General features: G+C 36.4%; 1 protein-coding gene across 1 annotated transcript in view; it reads left to right on the top strand.

The window, feature by feature from the left end:
• LOC117207291 (division abnormally delayed protein) overlaps positions 1-12,526 on the top strand; it is a 243,951-nt gene that overhangs the window by 59,136 nt on the left and 172,289 nt on the right. The gene's annotated exons all lie outside the window — the stretch shown is intronic.

The raw sequence follows: 12,526 nt of genomic DNA, 5'->3' as shown, positions 1-12,526 counted from the left end.
ATTTTTTACTCTAAAGAAACACTTGCTTTGATATATTTATGCGTACTTTTTTCATATTAAATATTGTAGAAAGCTTATGAGATTTATCTTATTAGAAATGTATTCGCATCGCAGTTTTTGCAGAATTTGATCGACGGATTATTAGGTTTTTTTTCTATTTCCGTGGTTCTGATTACAATCGAAAATCTAATTTCCATTTATAGAAGATTTCAATAACTGTTACATTTCCTTTCGTGTTTCCCTATTTGAATTTTGTATTATAAATTTATAGGAACATCTACCCCGGAAGCTAATATTTATTACATTAAATAATTATATTATTTACTATATTAAATAAATCATCTGCTGTTAGATCATACATAATAATGACACAACAACCTGTTATTTACAGAATGTTGTGAAAGAATTATATAATACCAATAAATAGTAATTATCTCATTAAACTAACCGATTGCTATTATTATACGTTACTATTATTATATTGTTACATAATATTATTACATGTCATTATGTACATTACAATATCATTATATCATTATATACGAATTATTTATTTCATTACACACGAAGCGGTACTTGTTAAAAGTTCACATCGTTGAAATTAAAACTCTGCTCCTGCGGTTGCAAATGGAAATGCCGCAGGTGTTTGCATATACCTTCACGCGTCCACGTTCTCACGAGTTTCGAAGGATAGCGAAAACGTTGAACCGAAATCTGTAAGCTAAATTTTCCCGTGAATTTTCCTTACACGGTCGGTTATCCCTGAGCTATTTTACGGTGGCTATGCCCGCGATGCGACACGCCGTACGTTCGCCGGAATTTATTTAAACGTATGATAATGCGGTTAAACGCGAATCCGCATTTCGCAAGCCGCGTGCTACCCCTTGCATTTTTCCGTTACACCCTCGTATTCGCCGCGCTCGTTCGAGAATTGGTGGGAAGGTAAAATACTAACCGAGGATTTTCGGATTTGCATCGGCAAAGAGCGAAGGGGGACTCGGTCGACCGATAAAGTTAGTCCCGCGAATATATAGGCGTACTTGGGAATACTAGTGGCTGCACTAGCTTCGCACATGCACCTCCGGCCTTATTATGTCGCGTTTCTCCGTGAGTTTCGCGCCGCGTGACTTTGCCCACCAAGAGAGAGAGAACGACAGAGAATAAGCCTTATCTATATTTAGATAAACGATACCGCGAACCGTGCAACTATAAATTACAAGAAAATCCTGCGAAATTCTCCGCAAAATATACACGGTGTCTCGGGCTATGTTGGGAACCGTTTCAGCAATTGATTGCACACACCCGAAAACAACGAAGAACGTTTATATATAAAGATAATGGTTTCTCAGAAACTAGATTAACTCCATTTTCTACTAATTTCTCAATTACATTACACAAGTACGCGATTAATATTCAGCTGTGGAGAAACAAGTGACGCCTGTAAATTGCTTCATAGAATAAGATATTAAGATAAATTTAAGAAACAGTGTTTGCGACATCACCATTTTTCGCAATTATTCAATTTACCAGGTTAATAAACGTTTCTTCCGAACTGCTCACTTCTTCCATTCCTTCCCGTTTTAAGACTTAACGAGCCTTGGGTTTTGTCACACGAAGACCGCATGGAAACAGCGTGAGAAGTTATGGCTTGTTGAGTATCTAATTTCGATACGCAATAATTTGTAGCTAAAGAGATGTGCTTCAACATATATACACAATTCAATATATACACATAATTGGGAAAGGAAATAATTTCCTGAGAACTATAAGTAGTTTAAAAATGACTAATAAATCCACCATGTTTTTTTTTTAAAAAAGATCAAGAACTTGACTAATGTTTTTATTATCGATATCTTGTAGATATTCAGAGGATGAGAGAAACTTACGTTTCATCCCACGATCAAGTTTCTATTTGAAGGAGAGCAAGATTGATTAACGATATCCTAAATTACTTTCCTGCAATAGACAAAAAATATGACCTATCATATTTTTCTCCTGTGTTCTTTGTTTGTTAAGTGGTTAGTCTTACGGAAGATGTTCAAAATGATCACCTTGCATTTCAAGACAAGTTTGTAGACGCCTTGTCATTAATCTGGCTCCTCGGCCGAATTAGTCTTCAAATTAGAAAATCAACAAATCATAATTTATCATGGTGCTTCCTTGTGATCCTAAAATGACAGAACACAAAACCCATATCTCACGAACAAGGATAAATAATACATATGTTTACATCAACTTTTTTCTCTGTTTTTACATGTACAATCAATTTCTGCGTGAAGAAGGCTTCGCGTATTGCGGAATATGCTACATACACGTCTATTAATCAACCGTTTATCCCCCCGTTCTTTCTTCTTTTCTTTCTCCTTTTTTGTTCAGCGTTGATGTAATCTTTGAAGCTAGTGGGGTGCGAGGGTTTCAGGAAGAAAATTTTCGTCGACGTATATAGTACAGTCAGCAACGAAAGTCTAATACTTCATAAGGTCTGTGGTGTATACGCTTCACGAATTTTGTATATCCGCTGTATCGGAAGAAACTAGAAATTGCACTTTATATCGACAGGAAATGATTTTAATTTTTCTCAGTACACTAACGTATTTCTAATTTGAAAATTACGTAAACGTATAGCTCGCGAAGGTCTTGCGATGAAATTATTCCGGAAACTTGTAAAGTCTTCAATTTTATCAATACTAAGAAGAATATAATATAGAATATAAAGAAGAATATAATAACAAATTGATATAATCCTTTAAAACAGTTCTTTTCGCTTCTCCTTAATATGTACAAGAAATTTGTTAAACACGTAGCCAAGTTCAATTAATAGAAAATTTGCCTGAAGTTATAGCTTTGAAGTTTAAGGGATGTATATAGACTATTGTGACTGTATGTGCATACCCACATTTATGAAAAGCGAGTTTCCGCTTGATTCTGAAAAGCGTAGACAAGAATTACGCGTAGGTACGCGAAACGTTGTAACACGAAACCATAAATTACGAGAAATTCTGTGGAGCACTCTAAGTCAAAGGTGGATAATCCTTTGCATGACAACTCGAATAAAATTACCTCGATGTTCCATGGTTTTTTGTTCTTCAGACAATTGCTCGCTTTATGGAGAATCTTACAAAGAAACTTTCCTCGACGTGAACAAATGTGTATGCAAGTTAATGATCTGTTACGATGCGCAGATGTTTGCATGTGATCAGTTTAAATTATACGTTGCAATTCTGTCGTTCGGTGGACTTCGAATTGTAGCACTGTGTTTCCAAGCTACCATCAACTAGTAGTTTGAAACTATGATCACATCACAGATTTTACATATCGCTTTCGGAAACTGTTTCATTGGTACTTCGAATGAACTTATGGTCTCCGATTTTCCTTTCAAAGCGTATACACTGCTCTGATTAGTCTTTTTCATGTGCATGCAATAAAATCGTGGTACGTACTTATTTGTTGTTGCTATTACAAGTTTCTTGGTGGAATATTTTTGAAAAGGTGACATATCGTATGATTAGAGAAGAATATGTTCACCGATTTTTATTTTGAGAACGTCGGCATATAATTTGGGGAAATTGTATCTTTGAAGTAAATTTTCAAAATATATTAAAACGTAGAGAATGTAGGGTGTTAGAGATCGAAATTGAAAGTATGGATAAAAGATTATGAAGAAAGTTGAAATATCTCGTGAACTATTTAATTCTTAATCGTCTACCACTTATACTTTTATACACAAAATAATCGAAGAGATCGATTCATGGGAACGGGTTTATTGAAAAATTACCCGACAGCATTGTATGCGTGCGTGGAAAAGATAAAAGGTAACACAAAGTTAGGAATTATTTAAAACGCTAATTACAATTAGATATTTAACAAATGGATACTAAATTCGCAGATCAAATATTTTTTAACAAATAGAAGAAATGTTAAAATAATACCAAATACCCTTATATACATTCATAAAACATTATTTAGGTAATACTCAGTCTTTTGCACAAAATCTTATATTTCTTAAATGTTATGTAACAAAGATGATAGATAAAACATTGTTGCATAGTTAGTCAACCGGATGTATGGAAATACATAAGTAGAGACGTGATCGAATTTATGGATGTCGAAAGAGAATCGAAGGCAAGCAATTTGTATTCTCTGAATGCAAGCGTAAATGACGTTCGAATAAAATGTACTGCGTCAGCGTAATCAAAAAGTGAGATAATTACCGTTGGCCAGAGCACGAGTTTTGCCTACTGTTTAAAAATTATGTCGGAGGATAAAGATTTTCTTGTAACTAAAATAAGAACTATGGTATTTCTCCTGTACGTATTCTGAAAAAGCTCAGTTTGTATTTATGTATTAGTATGTTCCTGAAACGTAAGCATTTCTATTTAAAATGATACGAGAGGCTACTTATTTTAAAATTACGTATTGTAGAGGAATCTCTGCAATTACATACATGGAGCAGGAAAAGTTTAACAATTTATATTAAAACTTTGTTCTGTCTTGTACTGTTGTTCGTAAAATGAAAAAATGTAGAAACTTTCGCGTGGATTTTACCTGCTGAAAGTGATTTTTTGCAGCACAAAAATCTGTTCTTTGCATACCTCAATCTGCGCCGTGTATACACCAAGTTTCATTAAACTCAGAATTTTCGGCGTTCCTTTTGAGTATAGGCGCGACTCGAAAAATGAGACTTTTTCTAGCAGAAGTTTTTCGATTATAGGAGTAGATAAAGCTTGCCAGGCTTGAGTTTAATACCACGTAAAGTCTTGAACTCTCTTTATTCGAAATTCCAGGAAAAAATCGAATATAACGTGTATATTATAAATTTCGCGTCTTAAAAATGTAACAGGATATAAATTTCATCGAACACATATAAGCGTTTACAGAACACAACGATGGTTTACAGAACACAACGATATATATGTCTTACGACATATATATAGTACGTTCATAGATCAAACGAATGAATTTTGTTTGGCTCGTGTAGGATAAGGTCAAAGGTGTTAACAAATTAAAACGCGTGAAGATGACGAAGCCATAACACAAACGAAACAATGTATCAACAAAGAGCAGAGTCATTGATTTCGCTGTATCTTTTCAAACGCGTGCAATAAACTTTCCACGACATATGCTTCTTGACGGTTTACAGAAGCAACGAAACATAAAAATGCCAAAAAACAAAGAAAAAGGAGAGGAAGGAGAAAAAAAGAGGTAAGGAAAGAAAGTGAAATATACACCGGACATGCAACATATACGGTTCACGATAAAATGAAGAGAAAATATATTTAGTAAACCACAACGCGCGGTCTGGTTGGAAGTCAGAGCTCCGACCTCGGTTTCGGAGTCGGCATCTCGGAGAAAATCGCACGGTGAATTGCGGAGCTGACGACGAGCTCGGGCTCGTACTTACATACGTGCATATGCGTGCATGTTTATGCAGCGACTAGTTGAATTTCTTTAGCACTGCAAAAGAACGACAGAGAAAGGGAGATAGATAGAGAGAAGGTTAGTGAGAAAAAGAAAGAGCAAAAAGGAAAACTAGGAAAGCAGGGAGAAGCCGCGACGCGCACCTAGACTCGTTATTTCGCGTATCTCCGTGATTTTCGTGGCGCATGACTTCACAGTCGGACATATGGTCGTCGGTTGAGTATATTCGCCGCGACGTATAGTAATTTCACACGGTAGAAAAATAGAGGAGGTGGCTCTCGGCGTAAAGGCAGAGAGACACTGCGAAGAAGAAAGCGAAAGAAAGAAAAGCGAGAGCAGAGAGGAAGAGGACACGAAAGTCATGTACGCGCGTGTCGTTGCCTCGGCAACCTACTAGTCTCTAGGCTTTCGTCTCTGGCCCGTTCTATTTCCGATACTCGCGGAAAACGCGTTTCTACCGCGAGTTCGAGATGTTTATCGCGACGTGGCGCGCGCGGGTCACGCGTTTTCGATTCCCTCGGCGTCGAAGCGTTCGCGTTTGACGCGACGCTGTGCGCCGCGCCCACCTAGTCTTGCGTGGGCGTTACGATTCGTTCGTGGTTGTTCACGTTCGGCGGAACAGGTTTCACCGACGGATCAATGAATTAATTAACATCGGTTCCGTCAATTTTAACGCGCCAACTTCTCGTCTGGTGGCCAGATGTCCGAGACTCGCGCCGGGTATACAACGTTGTATACATGCGCTTACATGTTTTTGCTTTGTGTTTTGTTCGAGGCAAGTTTTCGAATATATCGACGTCTTCGCTGGTGGATACTGCTGGCTACAAGTCGCTTGCTGATATTCAGTACAAATTGAATGATTTTTTGTGTTTTTATATTAGAAGGATCCTTTCGAGAGAACTTACTGGTATAATCGATCAACATCCAGAACCATTGGTTTTGTTTATGATAGAGAAAGAAAAGATCTTAAGAATTAAAGTTACTACTATTCGAAGGAAATCTGTTATATTCTGAATATCAAGATTTGTCTATATGTAAGCAATATTAACACGCAATATATGAGGATTTACACATGGTAACTGTTAGAGCAGATTTTTGATTAATGTTTAACGCTGTTCGATCCTAAGATGCCGAGGTACACCAAGCGAATGAAAATGCTGTAATTATATGTAATTCGCGAGTAATCCTATTAATTTTAATCTTATCGAGTACAGTGCAAAGAGCGGACCCTAATGGCAACGAAAATTAGATTTTCGCCAGGCTTTGATAATGGATAATTAATTAGCCTAATAATAATCGTTATTGAGCATGCTGTTAGAATACCACAGATAAGTATCTCAGTAATAATTATTCCCTCTTGTCATCGAGTAGAGGACGTGTTCGCCACTCTTTAACTCCACTTGAAACGGATAAGAGCACCTTGTCGAACTCTCGAAGCGGCTCTTCTTTCTTTCTGTCTATTTTACGCATCGTAATTAAGCTCAGCCGTGCCGCTCATCTACTTCAGAAAAATGTCATTTCTCACAATCTACGGCCTACGCTGGTCTACAGTATCCGTGCTCTACCCTTATACGCTGCATACTCGCAACATGCACCTGCTCTATCTTCATCTACATAATAATGTACATATACACAGGCTCGTGAAAGCACTCTGGTAGACAACTTTTATGAATATATCATAAATATTAGATATGTGAAACGTTTTGAAATTTCATTGGCACTGTTATGAGAACCATCTATCAGGATTGTATCGGCAAAGTTAGAATATCAGTCTGCAAATAGATAGTGCAGGTGTTAGATATCCAAATATTTAGTGAGTAAGATATTTATTACAGGTATATATTTATATATATTTCCCAGAAATGATAAAAGTATTTAAACAGTCAAATCATTTTGCCCAACATTCATTATACGTATTAATAAATCTTAACATTCAGTAGGACCATATTTGATACTTATTATATGTTTAAGATGACTACTCAAGCTTGTACTAATTTTTTATGAAATATACGTTTGTATATTCCTATCTACGTATTGTCAGATTAGTTTCCCGAATTGATTAGTATAAATGTCACAGTTGTGTTTCATTGTGAAACTAATGAAATTTCTAAGCGTTTTATGTAGCGTATGCAGTATGGACCTAAAAATTGTCTATGGCAAGTGTTCAAATACTTCCGTGGGCCAGTGTATTCATATTCATTATACATATATATTACGTATACCCTAATAAACTCGAGACTCTTGTATTACAAGCATATACATATGCATGCAGTAATGTTACAATTAGAGTCGATTTACACATATCTACGTTGCGTCCGTTCCACATTTGTTCTTTAGAAATGCACGTATAACGACACAGGCGGAATTCGCTGGATAGCATGAATAAGAATAGAATAAGCGGTAACGTCCAAAACTATTCAAATAGGGGGTCAGTCTAAAGAATAAATCGAGCGTTATGGTTGAGGTTAATGCTATGTATTCTAATATTTTTATTCCATTTGTAAGAAGTAGTTCGAAAATACTGAATATTAATAAGCATCGATCGTCTAATAGATTAAATTCTGAAAGTAGAATTAATTCGATATGAATACAAATAGATATTGCTTGATGATATATTGGTAATAAAAATGTAAATAAATTATACGTAAAATAAGTAAACGACATTATAAAAAAGTATAATATCATAGACAGTGTTGAATAATTTTAATTATATGTATTTCCAGATTTTTGTACGTTTAGTTATTTTAAAAATGCTGCTTGACAAAGCCTGTAATTTTACAGTGATTCTAGCTAAGCCAACCATCTATCGCATTATGAAAAATCTATTTTTTACATTTAAACTACAATAAATGTGTTTACGGTAAACATAAAAGTAAATAGAAACGAAGGGAAAATCTATTATGTATTGCCATATTAAATAACAAAGCCTTTCTCCATTTACGACTGCTGTATATTATAAAAGACATTCCCAGAAACAAGTTTCTACATCTTAAGTGGTACCTTTCGTCAACAAAAATAAATTCCAGTAACGTTTAACAATTAAATCGAGAACTACGATCTCACGTGTCATTTTGCACGACAGAAATTAAAAATTCCCTTACTTAAAAAATATCCGCTTTTTATCTGTACGTGTACGCGCAATTTGTGCCGAGAATTCCTGAAATAAAGTGATAAATCATTCCTGGCTATCGTGAACGAACGTGTCCGAAACGACGGGCAGTTCCTCGGGTTCGGACATAAAGCGGTTAAAATTTTGTTCGGTCTGAGGCTGGTCCGGCAACGACCAAGTTGCGTGGTACAGTTCCCACGTACCTTTTGCACCCCCTCCGTGCTCCGCAACATGGCCACCATCGGATACCATGCAAGCACACCAGCATCGCCGTCCATCGGCCTCGCACGAACGAGCCTCCAAACCGGAGGGTAGGAGAGACTTCGGCGTGGATGTAGAATCCAAAGAGAAGAGAAGCGAGAGTAGACAGACAGTGTGGGACAAAAGAGAAGGACGCCGAGCGAAGCTCTGTGAACCGAGAGTATGCGAAAGAAAGAGAAGCAGAAAGAAAAAAAAAGGAGAGACAGAGACAAAGAGAATGAAAGAGAGAGAGAGAGTAAGAAAGATAGAGATAAAAGGGCTCTCTCCCACACGGTGGCGCTAAAATAAAATGACCGGCGAGAGGAATGCCGAAGCTCTCTCCTCTGTGCCGCGGAATGGCCTCAAGTGCCTCAGGACGAGACGCGCCGTAGCGACCAAGCGGATCAGGAGTAGGAGATGGAGGAGAGAAGCGCTGAAATCGTACGTAGGTAAAAGAAGCCTTTCGGAAGAAAGAGTAGAAGAGACAGAGGAAGACGATGAGGTGCTGGAAGAACTGGGTACCGATGCTCGAGTCGAGCCAGGATAGTAGACATCGCGACGATCCTCTTTTCCCCTGTATTCTTTTCCTTTTTCCTTCCGACGTGTTCCGTTCCTTCAATCGTTCGTTTCTCATGCTTTCCTTTCTCATCACTTCTTCCTTCTGTCGCTTCTGTTTCTTCTTTTGCGTTCTTCCTCCTGTTCCATTATTCTCCTTTTACCGGCGATTTCCTTCTTCGCGAGGTATTTCGAGGACCAGATCGCGAGCCGATTGCGGCGAAGGAGCAGGAGAAAGAAGACGAAAGGAATGTTACTAGGTCCCAGGTCTGTGCGTCGGCAATTTGTTCTTACGTTAGTCATCGTCCGAAGGCTACGAGATGGTCCTCCCTGGTTTACATCGCGCGGACCAAGTCCATTATTCTTCGATGGTTGCTGTAATAGCCTGATATTTGTTTTCGCTACCCGTGACTCTAGACGCGAACAAATTCATAGGTATCCATAGAGTTTTCCAACGTCTGCTTGTTTGATGTTTGGACAGCATTTTCACTGGATTTGCTCACCAACTAGCGCACACGAACGTCGTGTCGCGTCTGCGAGTCTACTGTATCGGAAAACCGATCGAAATCCAAACAATCGTACGTCGAAAAAATCTTGTTAACGATGGATTCGTTGAAAGTTAGTTGTTTGGAGTTGTTGTTTGTAATGTCTGCGTCTAATCGAATTTGTTCACACGCGAAAAAATTTGTATACAGCGATGCTAGCATTTTTAAATTAACTTTTCTTCTGTTCGACTAGACACGAAATATGGCCGAAAAATAATTTGCATATTTATTATTCTTATACATACGAAGTCTGCGAATTTTTATTTTATTTAAATAAAATAACGTTTCGGTGTACAATTTTTATTTTAAGCCCATCGATAATTCTGTCATTTTCTATAATTATATTCCGCTTTCCTGCAGCACTATGCACAACGAACGTCTGCGCTGTATCTCCTGTCGCTTAGAATAGGATTATATTTTCAAGGCTTTTTGAACATTATTTTCTCTGTTAATGTATCTTCAAAGAGATGCTATAGAAATAATAAACCGAAAGTGCAAGTTTGTTTACTTACTTAATTTATTTATGCGCGATATCTGAAATGATCGAAGATGCGGGTTTAACATTGAAAATTTACATGGATTTTCGTATTGTAAAAACAATAAATTAAATATGAACTTTTTAATACTTTTCTTGGAAGGAGACACTAGTTTCATAATTCTAATTTAGATACACCTGAAAGTATTTCAATGAATTTATATAAAACTTTTTGTGTTAAGACTCCATTCAATCCGAAAGATTTCATTATGATATATTTGATAGTTCAGAATAACGATATTATCCATACATTCTTGTACGAAAGTATTAGAGCAACTATTATATTCGCTCCAAAATTAAAAATAATTACCGATAAATTGGCGTAATAATTCATTTAACTTCGTTCGCTATAAGATCAAGTTTACCATTATACAGGGTGGTTGCTAACTGACGGCACAAGCAGAAAGGGGGTGATTCTACGCGAAAAAAGAAGTCGAAAATATAGAATAAAAATTTTTCGTTTGAGGCTTTGTTTTCGAGAAAATCGACTTTGAATTTTCGCTCGGTACGCGTGCACTTTATCACGTCTCGTTATAACGGATCTCACTGTAGATCGGTTTCTCGATGGGAAAATTTAAAAAAAAAATTAAAAAAAAATGTTTATTCTATATTTTCGACTTCTTTTTTCGCGTAGAATCACCCCTTTCCGCTTGTACCACCAGTTACCAACCACCCTGTATATTTAGTTTGTTATTAATATATTTAATAGAAAATGCATACAATTCAAAATTCATAATCCATACTAAGTATCAAAATTTTATCAAACATAGAAGATGTCCTGTGCTTTTTGAGCAGGAGAATAGAAAGTTCTTACAACTGCGTTTATGAGAAAAACATATAATCTGACGGGGAAAACAGAATCTTTCCAACGAACGATACCTCAATTATCAGGAATGACGATGAACGCGTCAAAATATAAAGCTCATTCATCGGACCTAAAGAGTAGCATCTTGTTTTAGGAACCTCAATTATTGTCGTTACAATATCTTTAGATCCTATTGTATAATGTACTAGCAATTACAAGAGTTATTTCGTCTCAATAAATTCCGATTACTTCGGTAAACGTTCTCGTTAACGTTATTACCTCATCTTTACGATGTACACGCTGTTGCGCCAACTATAAAATCTTCTCACCCTTGTAATTCTCAGCTTCAAGGAACTTGTTACTGCTATTGCCATACTTTTACGATCGATGTACCCTACCGATAAATGCGAGATTTTCTTCTGTGCGAAATTGCTGCGCCTCGTTCGCGATTTTTCTTCCTTCCTGTAATATCACAGTGTATTTTTCTCTATACGTTATAACTACGTCATTAATATCCAATGTACATACGTATACACATTTTTCTGAATCCTTATCGGCGAACACACAGTAACGAGAAAACGACTATAGAAAATCCGAGAATAAGCACTACCTCGTTCCACCTATTATATCTTCGTTAGAAAGAAATTTATTATCTTTTGTCGCGGCATATTAATCCATTGACATACTAGCTTTTTCACACTAAACGTTCCTGCGTGCACGTACCGTGGGAGACGAAAGTATTCGTACAATTGGAACGTAAAGATAGAAAGAGAAATATTTCTTATATTATTAAATATATTTAAATATATCTATGTATATGTATAGTGAAGCTGAATATTGTATAGTGAAGCTTACAGTAATAAATGCACGAACAAACGATAACGCAATTATTTCATAACTTACAAAAGTAAACAACATTCACGTAATACTTTGTTTACAACATAATTATTACAACACATAATTATACGTTCATCGAGACAAAAGTATTCATACGGTATTATTAATTAGCATCCATGAGTTTTTTTTTTTGATAAATATCTGTCTTTTAGACAGTTTATTCGCCATGAATAATACGAGTACCTATAGAGTTACACCGTAATGTAATTTCAGATAAATATTATTGCTAGGACATTAAATACAGCAATCAAAGGAAAACGTTCAGATATTTAGAAAAATGTGAAACCTTCGCTGGAACATTCTATTTGATTACATTTACTGTGCAATCATCATCTGATCATCATTTATTCCGTACAAAAGTTGCTTTATCGCTATAAGATTGAATACTTTAAAAACCTACAAATACAACGTGGAAAAATTCA

This window comes from Bombus bifarius, unplaced genomic scaffold (assembly GCF_011952205.1).
Source record: "Bombus bifarius isolate JDL3187 unplaced genomic scaffold, Bbif_JDL3187 scf7180000008026, whole genome shotgun sequence".
In the NCBI taxonomy this organism is placed as follows: Eukaryota; Metazoa; Arthropoda; class Insecta; order Hymenoptera; family Apidae; genus Bombus; species Bombus bifarius.
The sequence above is the reverse complement of the archived record's forward strand: the minus strand, read 5'-3'. Positions and strand labels throughout refer to the sequence as shown.